The sequence below is a fragment of the Chelonia mydas genome, chromosome 1, assembly GCF_015237465.2.
Source record: "Chelonia mydas isolate rCheMyd1 chromosome 1, rCheMyd1.pri.v2, whole genome shotgun sequence".
NCBI lineage: Eukaryota > Metazoa > Chordata > Testudines > Cheloniidae > Chelonia > Chelonia mydas.
The window spans coordinates 21,705,580-21,719,199 of record NC_057849.1 but is presented as its reverse complement, the minus strand read 5'-3'; the positions used below and the strand labels follow the sequence as shown (position 1 = coordinate 21,719,199).

Sequence of the window (13,620 nt, the reverse complement as noted above, 5' to 3'; positions counted from 1 at the left end):
CAGTGATCACCATAAGAGCGATCTAAAGTGCTTGGGGGAAACCCACATGAGTGACAAGCATCGCATCTGTAAGAGCTTCAGGCCACGAACGAAAAAGAAGTGGGACATTGGTCTTTGAGCACCCTCACAGCGGCATCAGAGCCGACAAGATCGGACTCTGCTCCGAACACTGCAGCCTCGATGTGGAGCTCGCCGCTGGCACCGACCTCAGACCGGGGCTGATCCCCAACCTTGGAACCAGCTGAAAAGCAAAGAGAGGCTGGGAGAGGGCATTCTCCTGTGCCCCATAAAGGGAAGGAGAGAGCCAGAGAAGAGCTAGGATTCCCGAGGGGCAGCTCTTTCTCTCTGGTCGGTGGCCAGGCTCCAGAACCTACTGAGCTGTCAAGCCCCCTTCAAGACCTGCCTGCCACCCTGGAGAGCAGTGCAGAGGCACTCGGCACCTCGCAGTGCCATCCATGCCAGAAGCCTTTCAGGCCACTAAGGACAATCTGTCCCCTCTGATGCCATCCACACCAGCTACTGAGGTGCCCCGTGTCATAAATATAAAGGGAAGGGTAACTACCTTCCTGCATACAGTACTATAAAATCCCTCCTGGCCAGAGACACAAAATCCTTTTACCGGTAAAGGGTTAAGAAGCTCAGGTAACCTGGCTGGCACCTGACCAAAAGGACGAATAAGGGGACAAGATGCTTTCAAATCTGGGGGGGCGGGGAGAAAAGGTTTTAGTCTGTCTGTTCTGTGTGTTTGCCAGACACAGATCAAGGAAGCAAGCAATCCAACTCCATTAGAATTAGTAAGTATTAGCAAGGGAATGAGTTAGCTTATTTTTGTTTTGGCTTGTGATTTTTCTCTGTGCTGAGAGGAAGGTGTATTCCTGGTTTTCTTTTTGTAACTTTAAAGTTTGTCCCAGAGGAAAATCCTCTGTGTTTTTTAATCTGATTGCCCTGTAAGATTATCTTCCATTCTAATTTTACAGAGGTGCTTCTTTTACCTTTTTTCTTTATAATAAAGTTCTGTTTCTTTTAGAATCTGATTGGGGTTTTTTTGTGTGTGTGTCCTAAAAAACCCCAAGGTTGGTCTGTGCTCATCTTGTTTATTCTCAAGCCTCCCCAGGAAAGGGGGTGCGGCGGCTTGGGGGGGATATTAGGGGGAGTAGGAACTCCACGTGGTCCTTTCCCTGAGTTTGTCTAAATCACGTGGTGGTGGCAGTGTTACCTAATCCAAGGTACAAGGGAGAATTTGTGCCTTGGGGAGTTTTTAACCTAACCTGGTGGAAATAAGCTAAGGGGGTCTTTCATGTGGGTCCCCACGTCTGTACCCTAGAGTTCAGAGTGGGGAGGGAACCCTGACACCCATTAAGGGGAAACCTGCCCTGGGAACCTTACAGTGGTCTCCGTCAGTGCAGCACCACTCCCCACTGCAGAGGGTGCTCTGCCAGCGCTCACCTGAACAGCGCCACCAGCCCCCGGATGCAGGTCAGCTGACCTGCCAGAGTTCCCGGTGTTGTTCCCAGTCTCTAGGCAGTGTTCACCGGGATCCTGTCTGGCACAGACCTTTGGAGGCGTATCACCAGTCCCCAGAGCCCTGATGCCTGGAGCATCTGAATCGGTCTCCAGGCTCGTGGCACCATTCCGGAGGGTTGGTATGCTGGTCCCCAGAGTCCCGTCTCCAGTTCGCCAGTATGCATCCCCATGAGTATGTTGATGGTCTCCAAGATGTTGATCCTTTCACTCCTGGTTCATGGAGCGGCACCACTCTCATAGTGTGAGGCGTGGATCGCTGAGGTACCATAGCCAATCTGTCGAACACAGCCACAGGTCACTGGAATCGCAGCAGCGAGAGACATTGTCCTGGTACGGCTCTCTCCGCAGACCTCTGCTGCGGAGCTGACTGGAATGGGGTAGACAGGCAACATCAGTCCCGTCCTGGTCCCCCTGGCAAGCCTCCCCCTTCTCAGGCTCTAAAAGCTAGGAGGAAGACCTGCCCACGGGCCAAGGCCACCCACCAGGGGCATCGGCATTTCCTTCTGGGCCCCCAGGGGGTGCATGGCCCCAGGGCCAATGGCCAACCCCCTGGCACCTGTGGAACTCCTGAGCATTTCCCCAACCATCACAGGGGCATCGGTCAGTCTTAGGAGCATCGGAAAGATGCTCAGCCACAATCTCCTGCGCGCCCCGACTTGGAAGTGGAGTCAGAGAGAGCTCCCTAGGGACAGCCATCTCCAACTGAGGTTCCCCTGGCAGAGATAGTGGAGTTACCAGGCTCACCGTTACTTGCCTGCTCATCATCTTCACCCGCCGAGACGCTAGCAAGGCCCTCTCACGTGGATGATACAAAAGCCGACCACGAGCTTTTGAAGAGCGTTGCATTGAACCTTGGTCTGGAAGCCAAGGAGCTGGCAGAGCCCTCAGACTTCCTGTTCGGTGCAGCAGCCCCCTCGAAGGTGGCATTACCAATACACGAGGGAGTTGTGAAACTAATCAAAGCCCTTTGGCAAACCGCCTCTTCCCTGCCCCCTCATCTTTAAGCAGGCAGAGCGGAAGTACTATGTCCCTGCTAAGGGGTTTGAATACCTGTACACACACCCCGCCCCAAGCTCACTGATGGTGTCAGTGGCCAATGAGGGTGATAGACAGGACCAACCGGGATAGACCCCGAAGAATAAGGAGGTGAAGAGGATGGATCTTTTCGATAGAAAGATTTATTCTGCAGCCACCCTCCAGCTAAGAGTTGCCAACCATCAGGCCCTACTTGGCTTAATGTCTGGCAGTCCATGCCAAGTTCGCAGAGTCACTACCTGAGGAGCCAAGGAAGGAATTCCTGGTTATTCTGGAGGAGGGCAGAGCAGTAGCCAGTGCAGCACTCCAAGCGGCCTCAGATATGGCGGATTCCACAGCCTGGTCTATGGTCAGCCTGGTCAGCCATTTCAATGAGGCGGGCGTCCTGGTTGCAGTTTTCAGGCTTGTTGGCAGAGATTCAGCAATCCATCTAGGACTTCCCCTTTTGACAGCTTGGCACTGTTCGCAGAACAGACGGACAGCAAGTTGCATGGCCTAAAAGACTCTAGGCCACCTCATGCTCGCTGGGCATGTACATCGCAGCGCCCACGAGGAAGCGGTTCATGCCGCAACAGTCCCACAGGTTTGGGGGCCCTTCCCATTCAGAGCCCTTCTGTAAGAAGGGCAGAGGCTGTGAGCACCAGCAAAGCCATTAGCCGGCCGCCTCAGCTCACTTGAGCTCTACCCACTTCCAAACTGGGTAATAAACAGGCATTTTTGAGGGTACGCTTAAGGGCGACCTTCTAGCCTGTGTCCTGGATCCAACATCCCTGTTTTTTTTTCCAACTGCCTGTCTCCCTTCCTCCCTGCCTGGGCCTCTATAACATCGGACCACTGAGTCCTCAGTACAGTCGCAGGGAGTTATACCCTCCAGTTTATTTCTGTCCCCCCTCCCCTTCTACCCTACCTCCCCATCCCCCTTCAGGGACCCTTCTCACAAGCATCTTCTTGCTCAGGAGGTGCAGGACCTTCTGTAGGTGGGAGCGATAGAGGAAGTTCCTCTGCACTTAAGGGGAAAGGGTTTAACTCTCACTGTTTTTTGATCCCGTAGCCGAAGGGGTCTATGCCCCGTCCTTGACCTGCGGGGTTTCAACAAGTATCTCAAGAAATTGAAGTTCTGCATGGTCTTCCTGGCCTCCAACATACCTTCCCTGGTTCTGGGAGACTGGTACACTGCCCTTGACCTGAAGGATGCTTACTTTCACATATCAATATTTCAGGGACACAGATGGTTCCTACATTTCGTAGTTGGGATCGCCCACTACCAATTCGCTGTGCTCCCCTTTAGTCTAGCAACGGTACCAGGGGTATTCACAAAGTGCATGTCTGTGGTAGCGGTCTACCTCAGACATCAAGGTATCCAGATCTACCTGTACCTTGATGACTGGCTCATCAAGGGGCGCTCCAGGTCCCAAGTTCAGTGCAGTGTTGAAGTTGCAGGGTGCTTGACAAGTTCTAGGCCTGTTGATAAACGAAAAACATCAAAGTTAATCCCGGTTCAAAGGATAGGATTTGTCGGAGCGGTACTTGACTCTATCCAAGCCAGAGCATTGCTGCTGGAGACCAGGTTCAGGGCAATGGCAGATTTGAATGGCCCATCATCTCACCACAGCTCGGGTCTGCCTCAGACTATTGGGGCACATGGCAGCTTGCACGTAAGTTGTCCATCATGTGAGACTCAGGCTGCATCACTCCAGATGTGGCTTGCGTTGGTCTACTGCGTGTCCAGACATCATTTAGACAAGACTGTCGTGATCCCACTACAGGTACTTACCTCCCTGCAGTGGTGGTCAGATCCAACTCTGGTAAAAGAAGGTGTGCCGTTCATGACCCCACAACCCATGGTCTCCCTGATTTCAGAAGTGTCCGACCTCGGTTGGGGAGCGCATCTCGGTGCACTGCAGAATCAGGGATTATGGTCTCGGGAGGAACTCACGTTACGTATAAATGTCGGAGAACTCAGAGCCATCCGCCTGGCTTGTGGTGTCTTCATTCCGCAACTGTCTGGTCGGATGGTGCAGGTGTTGATGGACAACACGACCTCCATGTTCTATGTCAACAGGCAGGGGGAAACTTGTTCATCGGATCTGTGTCAAGAAGCCCACCATCTATGGGACTTTTGCATTCAGCATGCAATCCACCTGCAAGTCTCTCACCTCCCTGGCATCAGGAACACGATGGTGGATTGCCTCAGCAGGTCCTTCTTCTCTCACCACGAGTGGTCCCTTCACTTGTAGGTCGTCAGGATGCTCTTCCAGAAGTGGGGAGCTCCCCAAGTGGACCTGTTTGCCACCAGGAAGCGTCATCAGTTCTGCTCTCTGCAAGGTCTCGGCAGAGGCTCACTTTCCGATGCCTCTCTTCTGTCATCATTGGCAGACCTGTTGTACCCTTTCCCGCCAATTCCACTCATCAGCAACATTCTCTTGAAGATCAAGAGGGACAAGGTGCAGGTCATTATGATCGGCCTGGCATGGTCACGCCAGCATTGGTTTGGCATGCTCATGGATCTGGCCGTAGCAGCCCTGTGGCCACTTCCCAGCTGCCCGGACCTACTCTCCCAGGATCACGGTCGGCTCCTGCACCCGAACCTCGCCTCTCTCCACCTCATAGCTGAACCTAGAGGAATGAACCTGCTTTAGTCAGATACAGCAGGTTCTCTAGGAGAGCAGAAAGCCTTCCACCACAGTAACTTACCTGGCAATGTGGAAGTGTTTCTCCTGTTGGGCGTCGGAGCAGAATATCTCCCCGACCCAGTCATCCCTGCAGTCCATTCTGGATTACCTGCTTCACTTGAAGCACCAGGGTCTCACCTTTTTCCTCGATCAAGGTGCACCTGGCAGCCATATCAGCCTTCCATCCCTGCATCCAGGGTAGCTCTGTATTCTCACATGAGATGACGATCAGGTTCCTGAGAGGCCTTGAAAGACTCTTTTTGCCGATCCAGGGCCCGGTTCCCCAATGGTGCCTTAACCTGATCCTCTCCAGGCTCATGAGTCCACCCTTTGAGCCTTTGGCTTCTTGTTCCCTCTCCCACCTGTCATGGAAGGTTGCATTCTTATGCATGGATGAATAAATTGGCTGAATATGATCTAATCTGGTGTCCATTTTTTTACCCACACTCAAATTTAGTCAAAAGTTTGGCAACAGGTGATTATCTATCTCTGTGTGAGGTATTTTTAGTCCAAGGATGGATTAGCAGGGTAACGGTGATCTCCATAATAAGGCCTTTGATCTCTGTCCTGATACCTTCCTAGCTCTGCATTTTGTTTTTCCTTTTCTTTTTAATATACAGTCATTGACAAAGCGCTGTGGTTGCATACATCTTGGAGTCTGTATCTGTTAATGCACCTTCATTGAATATTCAGTATTTTGCTTCATTAAATAGGATACAAGACTTTTTTTACCAGTTTCAATGTACCTCCTTTCCTTTATCTTCTACTGTACTGGGGATATGCGTATATCATCTATCTATATCTTTGACCTATGTCTTTTAAATATAAAAATCCAAACAAGTTGTATTTAACCCCCCCACCCCACAGATGGGTTCAAGCTTATTTTGCTTTTGAGAACAGAAGTAGCTCGGAATGTTTTACATTCTGTTTCAAGGCAAGATGAACAGCTAGCTAGTAAATCAAGTCAATAGTATGGTGTATAAAATCTCTCTCACTCAATTAGCTTAATGTGGGTAGGAGTATTTCCAAGTTTTGCAAACCCTGTTTTATTAATTCTCTGAACAGAGCACTATAGAAAGTGGTGCTAAATCTTGATGTCCTTGTCCTACTGAAGAATAGCTGGTATTTTCCATTACTGTTTCTGATGTAGTCCCCTATTTCATGCATTTGATTTTTGTCCTGGACTATTGAATAATGGCGTCTCGCATGAATTACGTTGTGCAGACAGTGTCTTGTTATCTTTCCAGCTTCTGACAGAGTTAAAAAGAAGCCTAATAAAATTGCTTCTGTCAGTGGATGATTTAATTGGCAAAACCTCAGCAATTTAAGGTAAACCACAGGAATTGTAGCTGGTTTTTCTGCAAAATAAATGATGGCTTATGATGGGCAATAGCAAAGCAAATTCTGACAGTTTCAGAATACTACTAGCCCATCATATGTTGTAAGATGTGCCTGAAGAATTGATAAAGGAATTTTTCATTTTCAGCCCTGAGGAAAATACTTTCAGGTTATGGATACTATTCATTTTATAAAGGGTATTCCAAGTATTACAGATCTTTTCAGATATTCATTTAAACAGACACAGTTTCAGGAGATTTGTTCCCTGTTCGTTCTTCTGGGTACTGTATTTATTAGGATTAATTAGCTGTGCTACTTTGTTTTGTCAGATTTGATTTATCTTTTTAAGGATAAGTCTGTTCCCTGGGACTTTCTTTATAGCTGATATTTGGTCTCTCCTCCCCCCGCCCATGCTTAATTTCTATAGAATTTTGTATAATGCTGATGACTGTAAAATTTCTGTTTGCTTTTCTGTAATTCACTGAACAGTTCTTTATTTTGTATAAGTTTGTCATGTGACTGCCTATGGAATGCAGAATGTTTAGGGAATAGATACGTTACATGAGTAACTTACTAGCTGCAATATGTAAAATACGTCAGTTGAACATCCTTTTATTTCCTTTTTAACGAGTGGGAACAGTTACAAACATCAGACTTGTATGTTCTTTCAATTCCCTATTTGTATCTAGGAGTAGCATGGCAGACAAAAAGGTACTTATATGTCACATAGGCTGGCCCTCTGAATGGTCAGGCAACCTCCTGAAACAGGATCTGCTAAGGAACACGAGCCAACCCAGATCCACCTGTGGATGGCTAATTTGGATAAGTAGCTCAGTGGATATTAGCTGAGGAAACCTGAGCCTTATATCGTGTTATGAGGGAGCAGGCAGGAGCCCAGAACAAAGAGAGGAAGCTTCTGCGGGTGGAGAGAGCTCCTCAGGGCAGCTGGGTAGGAAGCTATTCCCACTGGTGTCTTCCTGGAGAACAAAGGGTATTGGGGAGAGGAACAGCTCCTAGAACAGCCGCACGCACACACCCCCTCCAGAGGGGAGCGACCAAAAAGCCTCTTGGCAGGGAGAGACCGAAACCCTTCGTTGTCAGTGGAGACTGCAGAGCTCCAAGCAGTGAAGAAACCTGGGGATTACAGCAGAAGGCTTGTTTACATACCACGTTGGGCAGTTGATTAAATAAACAAGACCCATTAAGGGGGATTGCTCACGCTATGCAAGTCTCATTGAACTATTTAAAAGCCTACTAGGGGAAAATGAGGTAGAGACATGACATAACAGTTCCACACCAGGCTGCCAGGGGGTATTTATAATATGCTTTGAGAGCTTCTGATAAAAAAAAAAGCTATATAATTAGGCAAACTATAATGCAACAGATTTATCTCAGGAAAGCCAGCTACCTCTAATGCCATTTGTTTTCCCCAAACCAGAATATAGAAATGCTCTCCTAGATAATACTTAGTGCTGCCATGAGTGCAGGGGACTGGACTAGATGGCCTCTCGAGTTCCCTTCCAGCCCTACGAGTCTGTTTCTACAGTCCTTTCAGAGCTCCACTACTACAGAGACTTGACTAGGTGGTGTATTTAGTACTGAAAATAGGAATTCTAGAAATCCGTTTGCCATGGGAAAAACACGGAATTTGCCTTTTTACAGAGACTCTTTAGTTTTTACAGTTTGTGGAAAAAATAAAAATATACACAGTAGAACCCCATTTGTCCAAGCCTCCATTATTCAGCTCTTCATATTAACCAAACCACCAGCCACCCGGGGCTGACTCCTCGAGCCCCACCACCATTAGTCCCAGGTGGCTGGTGGTTCGGTTAATATGGAGAGTTAGATAATGAAGGCTCGGAAGAATGGGGTTTGACTGTATATCAATAAAATATTGTGTTCAACTGATACCTATATATATCGCGGCTAGAGAAACTGAAGTTCAGAGTTTTGATTTAATTGCAGAAAAACCTGGGGTTTTATATTTTATTTGAGAACTTTGAGTCTTTTTGTCATGGAAAACTAGGATCTCTGGTCATAATGGATACAGATGCAATTTTTCATCAATATGTAAGTGGGGGAATAGTCCGACTCTTGTGGGGAACTTTCCTGGCTTCTGCACTACCCCGGTGAAGTGGGCTAGCGAAAGGATCTGAGTCGTCGCTCCCACTTCCTTTACCCAGTGGCCTCCCTGCCCTTGAGGACTCCCCTTCCACTCTCCTGTCTGGCAGAGTCCTCGTAACCCCAACAAGCCTGGGCCCAGGATTCCTTGGGGACTCAACCCCCAACCCTGCTGTGGTTACCTAGGACAGGGGCTAGGGTGTCCCCACTCCAGGGTACTCTCTCTGCACTGGGCACTTCTCTGACCCACTGACCATTACGTACAAGTTAAAGCAAATGCAAGTTATTTAATAAACAATTAATTTTAAAAAGAATAAGGAAAAATGGGAAAGGTTAAAGGAAACACATCACCCCGCTCTGTGGCAGGGAACATCACAAACAGTGTCTCTGGAATGTCCGGGCAGTTCACAGTCTGTTCCTTGTATGTCCCAGGCCTTCTTCTCAGGCCCTGGCTGTGCTGCAGGGATGCTGTGGGTTGGACACTTGCTCTGGTGGTGGCCACACGCTCTCAGGCTCTAAGTGATAGGACCCTTCTTCCCAGTGTTGCCCCCGCCCTGTCGGGGTTACGATCCAAGCCTGGCCTGCAGAGCCTCTTGGCTGAGGCGTCTCCCTCTGTTGGGCCTGCTGCCCAGGGTCCCCCTCGCTCTCCCCAGCTGCTCACCGCACCCAGCTCCAGACTGCTCCAGCCCCAGCTCCACCACTCTGTCTCTGCACTGCTGCTGCTCTGCCTCCAGCTCCTTGGGCTGCTTCTTTGGCCCCTCTGGCTCTGGTTGCTTCTGTGACTCTGCTCCCAGCACTGACCTGCTTCCTGGGCTGTTTATCTGGCCCCTCTGGCTCTGGTTGCTGCAGCTCTCCTCCCAGGACAGGGTCTGCTCTCTCTGGGCTGTGCCTCTGGTCCCTCTGGATCTGGCACTGCTCTGCCCCCTAGCTCAGCTTGGGCCCCTGCTTTCTCCTCAGCTCAGCCCCACTCTGTCTGACCCAGGCAAATCCCGCTCACGTGGAGGACGGGACCTCCCTGGCCTCCTGACTCCCTGATTAGCCTGCTCACCCTGTCATTCAGGCTGACCTGGAGCGTTGGCCTCTCCCCATTGTTCCTGGGGGCTGTCAGTCTCAGGGTCCTGATTTCCCATTGACCCTTCCCCCTTTTTAGTACTGGGAGCTAGCAACTAAAACACCCCCACTGAATGTTAGTAAGGGGGCAACAGTCCCCTTACAAATAGAAGCTACATGCATTCATACCTTCATAAATAACACATTATGTATACCAAAAATGTTCTGTGATTCCCAATGTAAAATACAATTTGAAGAAAGGATAGAACAAACTATAACAAACTACAATTCCTGTGATTCCTGAGGGGCACAACACAGTTGCCTCCCATATGTAAAGAACCATTTAACTGAGCAATAGACTGCTCAATATTTATGTTAGTTCCTCTTTTGTTTCCAAGCACTCCCTCATCAACTTTCTACTTTTCATGGTGCTTACTTTAATCATACAGTTGTAATGAATCCATCCGGAGCTTGGACTACAACTGTCATCCTTTAGTTCTTAAAAGCACAGCTATCTACACTTGAGCTACAAGAGATCCTTTTGCTGGCCAGTGTTCAAAACTGAATTTGAGAACCCATCTAAATAATTTGCTTCAGGCATTATTGTTCTGTTCTATCTGACCATTGTGGATGCAGCTCAGTTGTGTTTCTTGAAATGCTTCTCAAGATGCGAGTTTCACAAAGGTTTCAAAAACTAGGCAGTTTCTCTGTGTAGTTGGGGGTCTTTAAAATGTATATATTTGACCTTATTATTCAATCAACTGTCCATTTAATAACACTTCAAAAAATTAACTTATTGCTGGAGCTGGTAGAATACTAAATTATATATTTGACTTCCACTGATGTTCGTGTAGTATATTTATTGAATAATATTTGACCGTCTATAGAGCTGGTTGAGGATCACAAAATATTTATCATAATTTTGACATACTGGTGAAATTAATCTGATAACATCTTTGCCAAGCATTGTATTATGTGATTAGCTCTACTCTTTCCTGGCATTTTACTTTATTTTTTCTTCCTGTCTCCACTGTATTCCACTCTTTTTCTCTTAAATCATGATGCATCCTTTTCCAAGTTGTCTTCAGTGTAGGGTGACCAGATGTCCCGATTTTATAGACAGTCACGATTTCTGGGTCCTTTTTTTTTTTTTTTTAATATAGGCTCCTATGAACCCCCCACCCCCATCCCAATTTTTCACACTTGCTGTCTGGTCACCCTACTTCAATGTCCCATTTCTGTCCCCCCACACTCCCCCTCACCCCTCCTCTCCATTGCCCTGCCCCACAGCCATTGGTGCATCCACACACAGATCTTGGCAAGTTTACTAGCCACCCAATAATCACAACTAGCCAAAGACAGACACACAGAGTTAGGAGTTGTAGTTATTCAGAACAATTGTACTTTACCCATCCCTGCATGTTCTGGCTGATACGAGATGATATTTCAGCAACTCTACCCTTCCCACAGCCTTCGTGTTTTTGTTCGTCTCTCCGGTGCCTGTCTCTCCTGTTGTTCTTTTTTCACCTAAGCTGCAACAAAGTAAAATAGACCCGATTCTTTCCAGTCTCCCAGCTTTACCCTAGAAAACGGGTCCATTTTCACTCTGTTGCTGCGTATGGAAGCTCTGAGCAGCAGAAGAGGCAATGGCGTTGGCAGACTCAAGCAAACAGTACCTCACTGGTTTTCTTGTTTGTGCTTGGAAGGTGTCTTTTACAACTGTAAGGGCTAGAAATTAATGGCATTCGCCAAGGAAAGTTTCCTACCTGTTGTGAGTGAACTTTTCAAGGCCTAGCTGTCACTATAGTTTATAATGAACACACATACTGTACTTCTGCTTTGGATTTGAAAAGTCCTCAGTAGTTGACTTTGTGACTTCAAACTTCAGTCAATTAGCAAGTTCTAATGATTATTTTAATAAAACATTTATCGCTGATAGCACTAAGGTGGAAAGGCTGATGACAGTAATGTTGTTTTCAACACACAAAGAAGTTTCCACTTTAAAGTCCGTCACAAATCATGTCTTTGATCAATAGGTAATCTGATCACAAGCAGAAAGCCAAAACGCATAGTGAGGGTAAATGGTGATAAGTGATATTAATTATTGGGAAGTGGCCAAAATTACAGAATTAGCGAGTGGTGTACTAGCAGTGGGATTTTCAGTGAGCAGGCTTTGAAGACCACATTCTCTTCTGATTTCAAGACTTAAACTGCTGCTGTTCTTTCTAGCAGTTTTTGTAAGCTGTTGGTGCTCTCCTGCTATTTTGCTGGCAAACTTCTTGTGCAGATCTGAGCTGAATTAGAGGCTGTGGCTGAAAGTCTCTCCTCCTCAAAAGTAAATTTGGATTTTAAATTGAATAGCTGATGGCATGTAGCCTTAGTTCCTTCTCTGAAGAGTCTAACTAGTCTTAAGGAATCCTCAACATGTCAGTGTCCATTAAGGCAAATGAAAAGGCGTGGAGTAAGTTGTTGACAAGGCTTGTTCTGCAGACATCAATCTTGGCTAATAGGGATCATCATGAAAGACCTTCTGAAAATCAGGTCCAAGGTGTATCAAGTTGGGCACCCCGAAACAGGTGGCCACTTCTCAAAATTTAGACCACTGTGGTTAAAGCAGAGGGACTGGGAGTTGAGAGGACTAGATTTTAATCCTGCTTTGTCACCATGGCCTCACCTATGCCATGAAACTGAACCATTTCTGTCAGTGGATCTCACCTCACCACCATGGCGCCTTCTGGTGGTCATTCTGGGAATTAGCTGAGTCTTTTTGCAGGGCGCCCTCCTCCAGTGGTGTCTTGCGTGCCATCAGTTCTGCTTTGGACCTGCGTAGCCTCAAGGATCGCAGCATCCTCTTCAGGACACAGCCCTCCGGCCATACCCCATTCTGTTCCCCCCTCTCTTCCAGGGGAGCAGGAGTCCTCTTACCAGCCACTCATCTCTGTGGCCGACTGCAGCCCAAGGATCTAGCCACTCCCCTCAGTGGCAAGTGTGGGCAAAGGGGAAGGGGGAGACCCGGGCCCTCCCGCTACTCTGGTCCCAACCCAGGGACCCTCTAGGCGGCAGCCATGCACTGCGTCTCCTTCAACCCCCACCATCTGTTTCCCTGGGCAACGTCCCCATACCCCTAGCACCTTCTCTGCCCCTATATCTGGGCTTCAGTCTTTCAGCCAGTCAGCTCCCTCTCGCTCCCCTGACCTGGCCCAGTACTGCTCTGTCCAGGGTGCTGGCGGTTCCCTCAGCCCTTCAGGGACCCAGTCCTTTCTCCCTGGGCTCCCAAGAGGGAACTGACTCCTCTGTCGTGCAGCTCTCTTTATATATGGGCCTGCTCTGCCCTGATTGGCTGCTTCTTGCAGTCCCATGCTGATTAGCTGTCTTCTGTGTAGCCTCCGAGGGCTGTTTTTAACCCTTTCTCCACCAGTGTGGGGCAGGCGCCCCATCACACGCAGCAACAGAGCAGAACATAGTTGAGCTGCAAACAATGATGTGGACAAACTGTGTTCAACACCTTTCTCAGCAGCTGTGGTTTAAATCCTGCTGAAACTGTGTTGAACACAGCTTGTCATTGTCTCCACCATGTTCTGCCAGATTTAGTTCTGACACTCATGGACACCGTGGTTCAGTGTCATAAGTTAGGTGAGGTCTTTGTGACCAGGGATAAATCACATAACTTCCCTCTGCTTCCAGTGCCCAATGTGTAGAATGGGGTAAAAATCCCCTCCTTCATAACGGGTTTTGAGCTGCTCTAATGAAAGGTGCTGTCTAAGTACAAACCACAGTTATTGATATTTGACCATTATGTGATTGAGATAGTATTGGCAAATCTACATTTGATACTACTATAAATTCTGAATGTTGAAATTCTTTTTGTTTCCCTTTAGTC

The 13,620-nt window shown here is 48.0% G+C and overlaps 1 protein-coding gene across 4 annotated transcripts in view; it reads left to right on the top strand.

Annotated features, from left to right (window-relative positions):
- The window catches only part of DLG2 (discs large MAGUK scaffold protein 2), a 1,449,547-nt gene that overhangs the window by 665,814 nt on the left and 770,113 nt on the right, over positions 1 to 13,620 (top strand). The gene's annotated exons all lie outside the window — the stretch shown is intronic.